The following is a 10,734-nucleotide window of genomic DNA, read 5'->3' as shown; positions in this document are numbered from 1 at the left end:
ACAAACAGTGAGAAAGATTCAAGGAATTTGTGGTGAATAAGAGAGTTTTATAACGGACAGCTTCCCCAGAAATCTGAGAATGACTTATCCATCTCCTGAGTGCTTGCCCAAACCAGACCTGCCTAGATCCTGGTATGCAAGGCTGGTAGAAGGGGGTGGAGTAGATGAAGCATAATCTGTGGTGCTTCTACAATGTTCTAAATAAGACATCTGAATATTAATGTAAATGAAATATTTAAATGTGCCAGAGAGCCTGCTGACTATCATTTTTCTTGTACATTCCTAGACTAAATGAAAGACTTGAAAGATGATGACTGTGATTAAGAAATCATGTTTAAACAGTTTTGTTTTTTATTATTGGGAAGGAGTCTCATGGTGATATTAATTATTGAGGGAAAACATTACAATCCGAAAGGTGAATTTATTTCTAATGGGTTTGTATCTTAGTTTTCCGGAGTTAAGTCTTCTCTGGAAAATCTTTTTGTTCCTGAGGGGTATTATTGCCAATCTGCTTGGTTGTTGCTGACAAAGCCACAGATGTGAGCGCAAAGTACCTTTTTGTAAGCCTGCTTAAGGTAGCCTATGGACAATGTGAGCTAAAAACATGTTATTAAATGTATCTTTAGGAATACATGTGCACCGGTCAAAGTATTTTAAAGTTACAAAAATATCACTGATAAACATTCACCCTGGATCTTCTGACAAATGCAGATGCTAGGGTGACAGTAGGTGCTGCTTTATACACAAATGAAATAAAAAGAAATCTTGCAAAAAATTGTGTGTAAACTGCTTTCTCTGGGTCATTGTCATTGATAACAGTATTACACCTAACTGCAGTTTTGAGACACAAACTATACACATGTACAAGTGCATCTCAGAAAATTGGAATATCGTGGAAATGTTTTTTTTCCATCATTTAAGTCAAAAAGTTTAACTTTCATATATTCTAGATTCATTATACACTGTGAAATTTTCAGGCCTTTTTTTATTTTAATGTTGATATAGCTCATAAAATCCAAAAATCCATGTCTCAAAATATTAGAATAAAGAATGTGTAACACAGATATGTTTACCTACTTAAAAGTTGAAAAGTTCTGAAAAAGCTTAATTACTTGGTCAGCACTTGGTCGGGGCTCCTTTTGCACGAATTACTGCATCAATGCAGCATGGCATGGGTGCAATCAGCCTGTAGCTGCTGAGGCTGCTTTGAAAGCGGCATTCAGCTCATCTGTATTGTTGGTCTGGTTTCTCTCATTGTCGTCTTGACAATACACCAAAGATTCTCTGTGGGGTTCAGATCAGGTGAGTTGGCTGGTTCAATCAAGCACAGTAACACCATGGTCAGCATACCAGTTACTAATGGTTCTGGTCCTGTGGGCAGGTGTGAAGTCCTGCTGGAACAGGAAAACAGCATCTCCATAAAGCTTGTCAGCAGATGGAAGCATGAAGTAACCTAAAATCTCCTGGCCGGTGCTGCATTGACTCAAATCATCACTGACTGTGGAAACTTCACACTGGACTCCACTCCTTCAGACTCTGGGACCTCAATTCCCATTTTGAAATACAAAATTTATTTTGATCTGAAAAGACCTTACCCTCCTTGTGGAGGGTGTCAATGAGTGTCTTCTGGACAACTGTCAGTCGAAGTCTTCCCCATGATTATGTCTACTGAACCAGACAGAGATTAAAGGCTCTTCTCAGGTCCACATTTCTGTATTTTAGATTCTTTATTCTAATATTTTGATACGGATTTCTGATTACCATGAGCTATAAGCCGTAATCAAAAAGATTCAAACAAAAAAGGGCCTGAAATATTTTCCTTTATGTGTAATGAATATAGAATACATGAAAGTTTCACTTTTGGAATTAAATTACGGGAAAAAGTGAACTTTTCCATGATGTTCTAATTTTCGGCACTACATTTAAGATGGAAATATTGGACTCTTCACTGTATTTATTTGACAGTTCAAGACAATACCAGTGGTACACAGTAATATGGGTCGTGTTAGCTGGTGGAGTAATGTGGAAAGCCATACAACTGTAGTATTTTGCACCATAACCATAGTAACTGGTTGGTGTTAGTCAACGAGCTAAAATTATCTAACTTGAGCCAACTAACGCACAAATTCACAAAATATTTCACATGTTTTGCAGTAATGCTAGTTTACCTGTCCAACAGGATGAAAGCCAGCTCTGTCGGTTTCAAAACAAAGCCGCATGCTCTCCGTGACTAAAGCCTTTCTGATGTTGACTGTGTTTTCGCCTGATATCGATTTATTCTCTTTTGGCTTCAGCACATAAAACTTTGTTGTTGTTTTTTATCCTTACATGGAGTTTATCTTGGAGTATGTGTGTGCTGGGTGATGTGTGATGTTAGCGGACTGCATGTTGTTAGCTGCGGTGTTGTCGCTGTTGTCAGAGATTAGGGAGCAGGCAGCCGATTCCTTCACATAAGAAGCTGAATAGTTTCTGTTCCAAGTAACAGAGAAAACAGGCGTGTTGTTAATTTCTAACCCTGTAACGACAAGTGTATCATATATGATACATGAGTTTTAGAGACCTCTACATCATCAGTTTAATATTTTTTTCCTCAAAAAACCTGATGTATACAATCAGATACATGTAATGCACGGATAATCCACCAGGGGGCCGACATTCGTCCAACATAGGCAACCCCTAACATACAGTAGGTCCTTCAATTGAGAGCCAAAATGGAGGTTGTCAATCGGTGACCTACAGGTGGTTTTGCAAGGAAACTTCTGCCAATTTTGAAGGAGTTAAGACAAACACTTTGAGACAAACATTCAAATTGTTTTGGATACTTCAATATTAATATTTACAGGACTGAAGCCAAGTTACTTTATAGCTACATACAATACACACTAATTAAAGGTTTAAGATAGATATTGAGATATTTTTAGCCTATATTGTATTTTACTGCTGTCTTGAGATGCTAAATGTCTAATTGGATGCTCACTTCATAATAATTGTCTTTTGGTCATTGATTTTAAATAAAAACTGACCAATTCAGAGGAGAAATACACAATAATTTGAAGATCTCCTGATTATAGAGGGCAATTCAAGTAGCATGGAGCAGTTAGGGGAAGATGAGGGTGCTGATGATGATAAAAGGCTTAAAACATGTTGTGTTCTGCATGTTTTTGTTGTCTTAAAAAAACATGATGTGGGCAAAACCTTGCAATAAATGCTATGTCAAATATGATACAAAACAAAACTCATACATGCAAAGAGCTATTCCAAATCTTTTTTTTTTTTTTTTGATTTTGACATTAGGTATAATAACTCAATTTTCATGGTTCAGGCTTTACAAGGCTAAGTGAGATTAAGGCAGTTAGGCAGTTAAAAAGTTACTTATTGATAAGTGATTTTATCTTTAAAAAAACTACAATTAGCCCTGTTAAGATTTAACATATAAATATATTAAAGTATGATGTGTTACTCATAAATACACCAGGAATAGTCATCCAGTAATACAGTGGGTACGGAAAGTATTCAGACCCCTTTACATTTTTCACTTTTTGTTTCATTGCAGCCATTTTCCAAAAATCAAAAAAGTTCATTTTATTTCTCAGTAATGTACACTCAGCACCCCATCTTGACAGAAAAAAACAGAAATGTAGAAATTTTTGCAAATTTATTAAAAAAGAAAAACTGAAATATCACATGGTCATAAGTATTCAGACCCTTTGCCGTGACACTCATATTTAACTCAGGTGCTGTCTATTTCTTCTGATCATCCTTGAGATGGTTCTACACCTTCATTTGAGTCCAGCTGTGTTTGATTATACTGATTGGACTTGATTAGGAAAGCCACACACCTGTCTATATAAGACCTTACAGCTCACAGTGCATGTCAGAGCAAATGAGAATCATGAGGTCAAAGGAACTGCCTGAAGAGCTCAGAGACAGAATTGTGGCAAGGCACAGATCTGGCCAAGGTTACAAAAAAATTTCTGCTGCACTTAAGGTTCCTAAGAGCACAGTGGCCTCCATAATCCTCAAATGGAAGACGTTTGGGACGACCAGAACCCTTCCTAGAGCTGGCCGTCCGGCCAAACTGAGCTATCGGGGGAGAAGAGCCTTGGTGAGAGAGGTAAAGAAGAACCCAAAGGTCACTGTGGCTAAGCTCCAGAGATGCAGTCGGGAGATGGGAGAAAGTTGTAGTAAGTCAACCATCACTGCAGCAATCCACCAGTCGGGGCTTTATGGCAGAGTGGCCCGACGGGAGCCTCTCCTCAGTGCAAGACACATGAAAGCCCGCATGGAGTTTGCTAAACACCTGAAGGACTCCAAGATGGTGATAAATAAGATCCTCTGGTCTGATGAGACCAAGATAGAACTTTTTGGCCTTAATTCTAAGCGGTATGTGTGGAGAAAACCAGGCACTGCTCATCACCTGTCCAATACAGTCTCAACAGTGAAGCATGGTGGTGGCAGCATCATGCTGTGGGGGTGTTTTTCAGCTGCAGGGACAGGACGACTGGTTGCAATCGAGGGAAAGATGAATGCGGCCAAGTACAGGGATATCCTGGACGAAAACCTTTTCCAGAGTGCTCTGGACCTCAGACTGGGCCGAAGGTTTACCTTCCAACAAGACAATGACCCTACGCACACCGCTAAAATAACGAAGGAGTGGCTTCACAACAACTCCGTGGCTGTTCTTGAATGGCCCAGCCAGAGCCCTGACTTAAACCCAATTGAGCATCTCTGGAGAGACCTGAAAATGGCTGTCCACCAACGTTTACCATCCAACCTGACAGAACTGGAGAGGATCTGCAAGGAGGAATGGCAGAGGATACCCAAATCCAGATGTGAAAAACTTGTTGCATCTGTCCCAAAACGACTCATGGCTGTATTAGATCAAAAGGGTGCTTCTACTAAATACTGAGCAAAGGGTCTGAATACTTATGACCATGTGATATTTCAGTTTTTCTTTTTTAATAAATTTGCAAAAATTTCTACATTTCTGTTTTTTTTCTGTCAAGATGGGGTGCTGAGTGTACATTACTGAGAAATAAAATGAACTTTTTTGATTTTTGGAAAATGGCTGCAATGAAACAAAGAGTGAAAAATTTAAAGGGGTCTGAATACTTTCCGTACCCACTGTATACCACTCTGAAAAGGGCCATTCTGTATAGTGACTTTCCTTGGGATACTACAATTTTGCATAATACTATTGTAAGACTACTTATAGTGGAGTCTATCTCTGGAAGTGAAACATTTTCTCTTAAGTAAATATTAACACTTCCTCTACTACTGCAATAAAGTTGTTACACATATTTGTAAGGACTTTTTTCACAGTGACATTCCAACATATCATAGCAGGAAAAGCACAGGTGTCATTAATCCTGTTGGCTCTTTTTTATTCAAGTTTTCCAATGAGCCAGCATGCACAATATACTATCTATCTATCTACACACATACACAGCAAAATTACAAGTGCAACACTTGTTTTTGCCCCCATTCATCATGGGATGAAAGATCTAAGACTTTCTCTATGTACACAAAAGGCCTATTTCTCCCAAATATTGTTCACAAATCTGTCAAAATCTGTGTTAGCGAACGCTTCGCCTTTGCCGAGATAATCCACCCACCTCACAGGTGTGGCATATCAAGATGCTGATCAGACAGCATGGGTATTGCACAGGCTGGCCACAATAAAAAGCCACTCAAAAATGTATGGGGGAGCGTTCTTGTAACCATTTGCCTCACACAGTACAACACATCTCCTTCGCATAGAGTTGATTGTGGCCTGTGGAATGTTGGTCCTCTCCTCTTCAATGGCTGTGCAAAGGTGCAGTCAGGTCAAGACCCTGATGAGGATGACGAGCATGCAGATGAGTTTCCTGTGACAGTTCCTGACAGTTTGTGCAGAAATTATTTGGTTATGGAAACCAATTGTTGCAGCAGCTGTCTGGGCGGCGGGTCTCAATCTTGGAGGTGAAGATGCTGGATGTGGAGGCTTATGGTAGAGAAATGAACATTCAATTTGTGGGCAACCGCTCTGGTGGACATTCCTGCAGTCAGCATGCCAACTGCACGCTCCTTCAAAACTTGCAACATCTGTGGCATTGTGGTGTGTGATGGAACTGCATTTTTGAGTGGCTTTTTATTGTGAAGGAGAAGGAGAAGTGCTCACTGACACAGATTTTGACAGATTTGTGAACAATATTTCAGAGTAATAGGCCTTTTGTGTACATAGATCTTAGATCCCTGAGTTCAACTCAGGGGGCAAAAGTGTTACGTTTATAATTTTGTTCAGTGTATGTATGTATGTATGTATGTATGTATGTATGTATATATATATATATATATATATATATACTGAACAAAATTATAAACGCTATATACTGTTAGTGTGAAAACCCAACCTTTCAGATTAGCCCATAAGAGGGGCGCCATTGGACCCCTATTTTTGTGGTTCATGGTTATACATTTAGGAATGATAAGAGAGTGAATTTTGACACATAGGCCTGTTACTATATTTGTATCTTGTTTAATGTGTAACAGGAAAGAAAGGATTTTGCAATAGCTTATTCTCCTGCTACTTAACAGCTGTTTTTAATTTTTATGGAATCTCTCACTCTTCATATCAGTTATCGTCGGGGTCAGCAGGAGACGTCAATCAAAACACTTGTTTGGGGGCCCTTTTGAACACTGAATCATCACTTGGACAATGTGGGCCGGTATGTTAGACATGTCCATCCTGTACTACCACGTACCATGCTTTTTACCCGGCCTGAAACGTTACAGGGAGGCAGACAGCTCTCGGAGTAACAAGTCTAACATCAGTTGACAGTCTCACCTGTTGGCCACACGGTCGCGCTCACACACCGCGTGCCCAGTGGCCGTGCTATTCCAATGCGCATGCGTGTTTCGCGCACTGAGCGGAGACCATTTCCTCCAGCAGCAGGCCTCGCAGAGCTTCTCCTCACACACACAAACATACACACACACAGCCTATATGCGGACCGAGTACGGACAGCCGTCAAAGGAAAGCCACGTTTGGGATTGTCTAATCTTAACACCGTTAAACCTGGATGTCCCCCGACCGCAGGAGTCATCCTGATGGGCCTTCATCGCTAATTTGCAGCAACATCTGGTCGACACCACAGTGGTATCTTTTGGGTGAGTTGCCCACATCACAGTCACTGTGTTGTCTCGTTGTGTTGCTGCTGCCGCTGCAACGTTTTAGCTCGGGAGGCTTCGGGATAGCGCGCGGAGGAATGTCATTGTCGGGTTGTTATATTCTGCAGTTGCCTTGGGTTTTACTTCACATTCACTAACAGCTTTAAAGGTCTGTGTTGTGACAGACTGGTTTCACTGCACAGAGCTGGCGTTAAACCTGCTTGAGTGCGTTAGCGTTAGCTGCTAACGTTAGTTAACGTACAATGTAACGTCACGAGATCCATTGTCGGACACAATTTATGCTAGGTCTCAATCAGATTTTCACCCCCTCCTTCCACATGTACATCCGTTACGTTTGACAGTAACGTTAGAGGGGCAAATACTTAAACACAAACAAAACAAGGCAACGGCTAAACTATGTTCGTGTATGTTCTTGTTGAGGGCGATTTTTGCTGCTGTTCCCAAAACCTCCGAGTCACCCACCTTCCTCTACTGTTTTTCCATAGTCGGACGCCTTGGTCGCGGCTTAACCGTTGTGGTCTTGACCTTATGACTCTATTTTCTATCTTCTGTCAGTATTTGTTGACACGGTGTGGTCCAAAACTGCAAGGAAGCCCGGAGGTAAAACTTGGAGTCTTTAAAGTATGGACCCATGCAGTATTGTGTTACAGGCGATGCGCCGTTTTGTATGTGTTAATGTCGTTAGACTGGCCGTAGACTCTACGGTAGAGGGACAGTATTGTTGAAATAATAACCACGTGGATATTAAAACTATAGTAATACCGTGGCCTGTCATCTTGGTATTGTTTTTGTATTTTGCAAGGAAATCAATATGTATAGTTAAAGCATGAGCCTGTCCGATAATGGACCTAGTAGTTTTAGCCACCTCCGCGGTGCTCTAAGTAGAACACAGGGCTGGAGCTGAGGGGCAGCCCCCTACAATGAGACAACACTGATCCGTATCGCTCCACTGATATTGTTTTAAGGTGTTTTTCCATTACTACATTGTTTAGCATGTGTCTTGGTTTCAGCATATCACTGTATAATTATGATGAATGAACAGTGCTACAACAGATTTGTCCTGTTGATGATGACCACAGATAATAAGAAAGAACATTTTTGTGATGATACTGCTTATCCCACAGGGTAATAGTTTTTCTCTTGCACCCCTCCACAGGTAGTTCAGAGGATAGGTTAGAGCACCATCCTGGAGCTGGTAGAGCGAAAGTGCCTTGCTCAAGGACACTTGACCATGAAGGCTTTGATTTAACTCGCAGGTTAAATATTATGACCTGCATTCAGAATAAATTGTGCTGCTGTTAAATATTGTTGTTTCATGAATCAGACGAGCATGAAGCCTGCTGTCCCTGCAGCTTGGTCCTTGTTTGTCAGTTCCTCACTCAGTAATTGAAGGGAACTGTGTGACTGAAATGGTGAAATGTACCACATACCTTTGCAAGCTGTGGCATGACTGACAAAAGTGATGTAAAGTAGCGTCAGTGGTGCATTGTTACTTTACATATTGTTCCCGTGTACTATATGCCGTTCTGCTTTGTAACACGCCTTATCACTTACAATCTTTCTCTTGGGTTCTTTCATTTGATACATAATTACACCTGTCTTCCAACTGTAATGCTGGTTACAGCGAGTGCAGACTGCTGATGAAGCAGCGTGATGGCTGTGGGTTCTCTATTAGATTCATCTGTTACCAAGTTTGGTTCGCGTGAGGTGGGGGTGTGAGGGCTTGGCGTTTATTATCCCCAGAGGAATCTTGTGAACCAGACTGCAACATGTTAAGAATCCATATGCTGCGTCTGTCAGGGATAACCTGCTGCCGGTATGCTAGGGTGTCCAAGATGGTGCCTGGAGGCTGTGTGCTGAGATTAGTTGCTATTAGTGCCTTTTTCTTTTGGTGTGTGACAAAAGTTTGACGCACAAAATGTTTTATTTCAGCACTCTATGTAATGTACCAGCCCTCTAAACACAGCGTTATTCAGCTCTGGTCGACAGCTCAAGACTTACAGATTACATCTTCAAATACAAGGTCTTCCCTTCCCAATCTTCTCTTTGTCAATATCTCCCTCCCCATTTCACTGACTGACTGATGGCTAGATCAGAGAAGCCTAATCGAGGGTCAGCTTGACGTGGACTAGAGGTGACAGGACATGTCTGCAAGCCCAGCTACATGTCTTCTCTCTTCTTCTTAACGAAGAGTTATGAGGAGGGAAAAAAAAAAGAAACGTTGTCTGGTCGATCCTTAGAGCTGCGAGGAGCTGTGTTACTGTCTTATGTTAAGCTCTGAGCTTGGCTTATGTGCTCAGCAGGGAAGTAATGGCTCCTCTGTCTGTACACTGACCATCTCATTGCACATTTGAAGCCTGTCCAAGGCCCTGCTGACCTCAACACAATGGCCGCGTTTAGTTCGTTTTTTCCCCTCCAGCCTCTTCTCCTCTCCTGTCTCTTTAATCAGCAAGTGCAATAACAGAGGAGGGATTTATCGTGGTGACTTTGGTGCAGAGCTTAACAGTATACTGACACTCACGAGCAACAGGACATCACAGATGGTACAAGATATATTCCACATAGTAGGCTGGATCACTCTGCAGAAATGCATTCAACCGCATTCACTTCATGCCCGTCTGCTATAGTGTGTTAGTAGCTATAAAGTGAAGTGCACCGAGTTCACAAGTCTTTATACCCACACACCGTGCAGACTTTTTTATTATTATTTTACCGTATTTGGTAAGGGATGTGCACATTCTGAGTTATGCAGTTTTATTGTAGGCATTGAAAGATGCAAAGTGGCGAGCAGTGCCACGGTCCACTTATTTGGGAAGAGTGATGGAAAGTGAAACTGTCTGCAGATCTGCACTGCACCTGCAGTGCTTCCTCTTTTTAAACTTTGTGAGAGACAGAATGGACAGAATAGGTGTATCATATAACAGTACTGTATTCAGTTTCATTGGCTGTCAGCTGATAAGCAACCACGGCATTTTTTGTGATTTGTGGATACTAGACATGATTTGATTTATACATTATTAGAATAGTAGCAGATGTTTTCTTTACCTCAATTCTCTTTTAGTCTCTTACAGCGTAATAGGAGTATTGCCTTGTGAAGCATCATAAAGAAGTCAGTTATGATTATATTATTTCACAAAAACATTTGGTGCCTGATGGCTTTTCTCTTTAACTACCTTGATGAGAAACAGCAGCTATCCGCACCATAGCACTACATCAAGCACTCATATTTAAAAATAATAATAGTAATGATAATAATAGACAAATGTCCTATATAAACTGGACTTTACAACTGTATAATAATTTGTCCAAAATATTTTTCCCACTGCCGTGTCACTCTTGTTATCTTCTCCGTTTGTGTAAACAGATCAACAATCCGTGTGTAATCTATAAATACAAAACACTTTTCACAAATTGAAAAAAAGATTTGTGAACTCTCAAAAATATTTTGTGATCATACCCTCCTCCGTAGTGATCATGTTGCCCAGTAGAATAGTGGCATTGTGGCCTCCATCTTGCGTGCAAACTCTCCATCTGGGCAGCGGCTGGTCAGTCAGGCAGCTCCTT

The 10,734-nt window shown here is 40.9% G+C and overlaps 1 protein-coding gene across 1 annotated transcript in view; it reads left to right on the top strand.

The window, feature by feature from the left end:
- Positions 1-6,907: 6,907 nt before the first annotated feature.
- Positions 6,908-10,734, top strand: part of LOC119890227 (tyrosine-protein kinase CSK) — a 48,703-nt gene continuing 44,876 nt past the window's right edge. Inside the window, exon 1 of the mRNA XM_038701384.1 lies at positions 6,908-7,149. The gene's annotated coding sequence lies outside the window, so the exon portion shown is untranslated. The remainder of the gene's footprint in view (positions 7,150-10,734) is intronic.

The sequence above is a fragment of the Micropterus salmoides genome, unplaced genomic scaffold, assembly GCF_014851395.1.
Source record: "Micropterus salmoides isolate LMB-PRFRI ecotype aquatic unplaced genomic scaffold, ASM1485139v1 Ms_hic_scaffold_6, whole genome shotgun sequence".
Taxonomy (NCBI): Eukaryota; Metazoa; Chordata; class Actinopteri; order Centrarchiformes; family Centrarchidae; genus Micropterus; species Micropterus salmoides.
The sequence above is the reverse complement of the archived record's forward strand: the minus strand, read 5'-3'. Positions and strand labels throughout refer to the sequence as shown.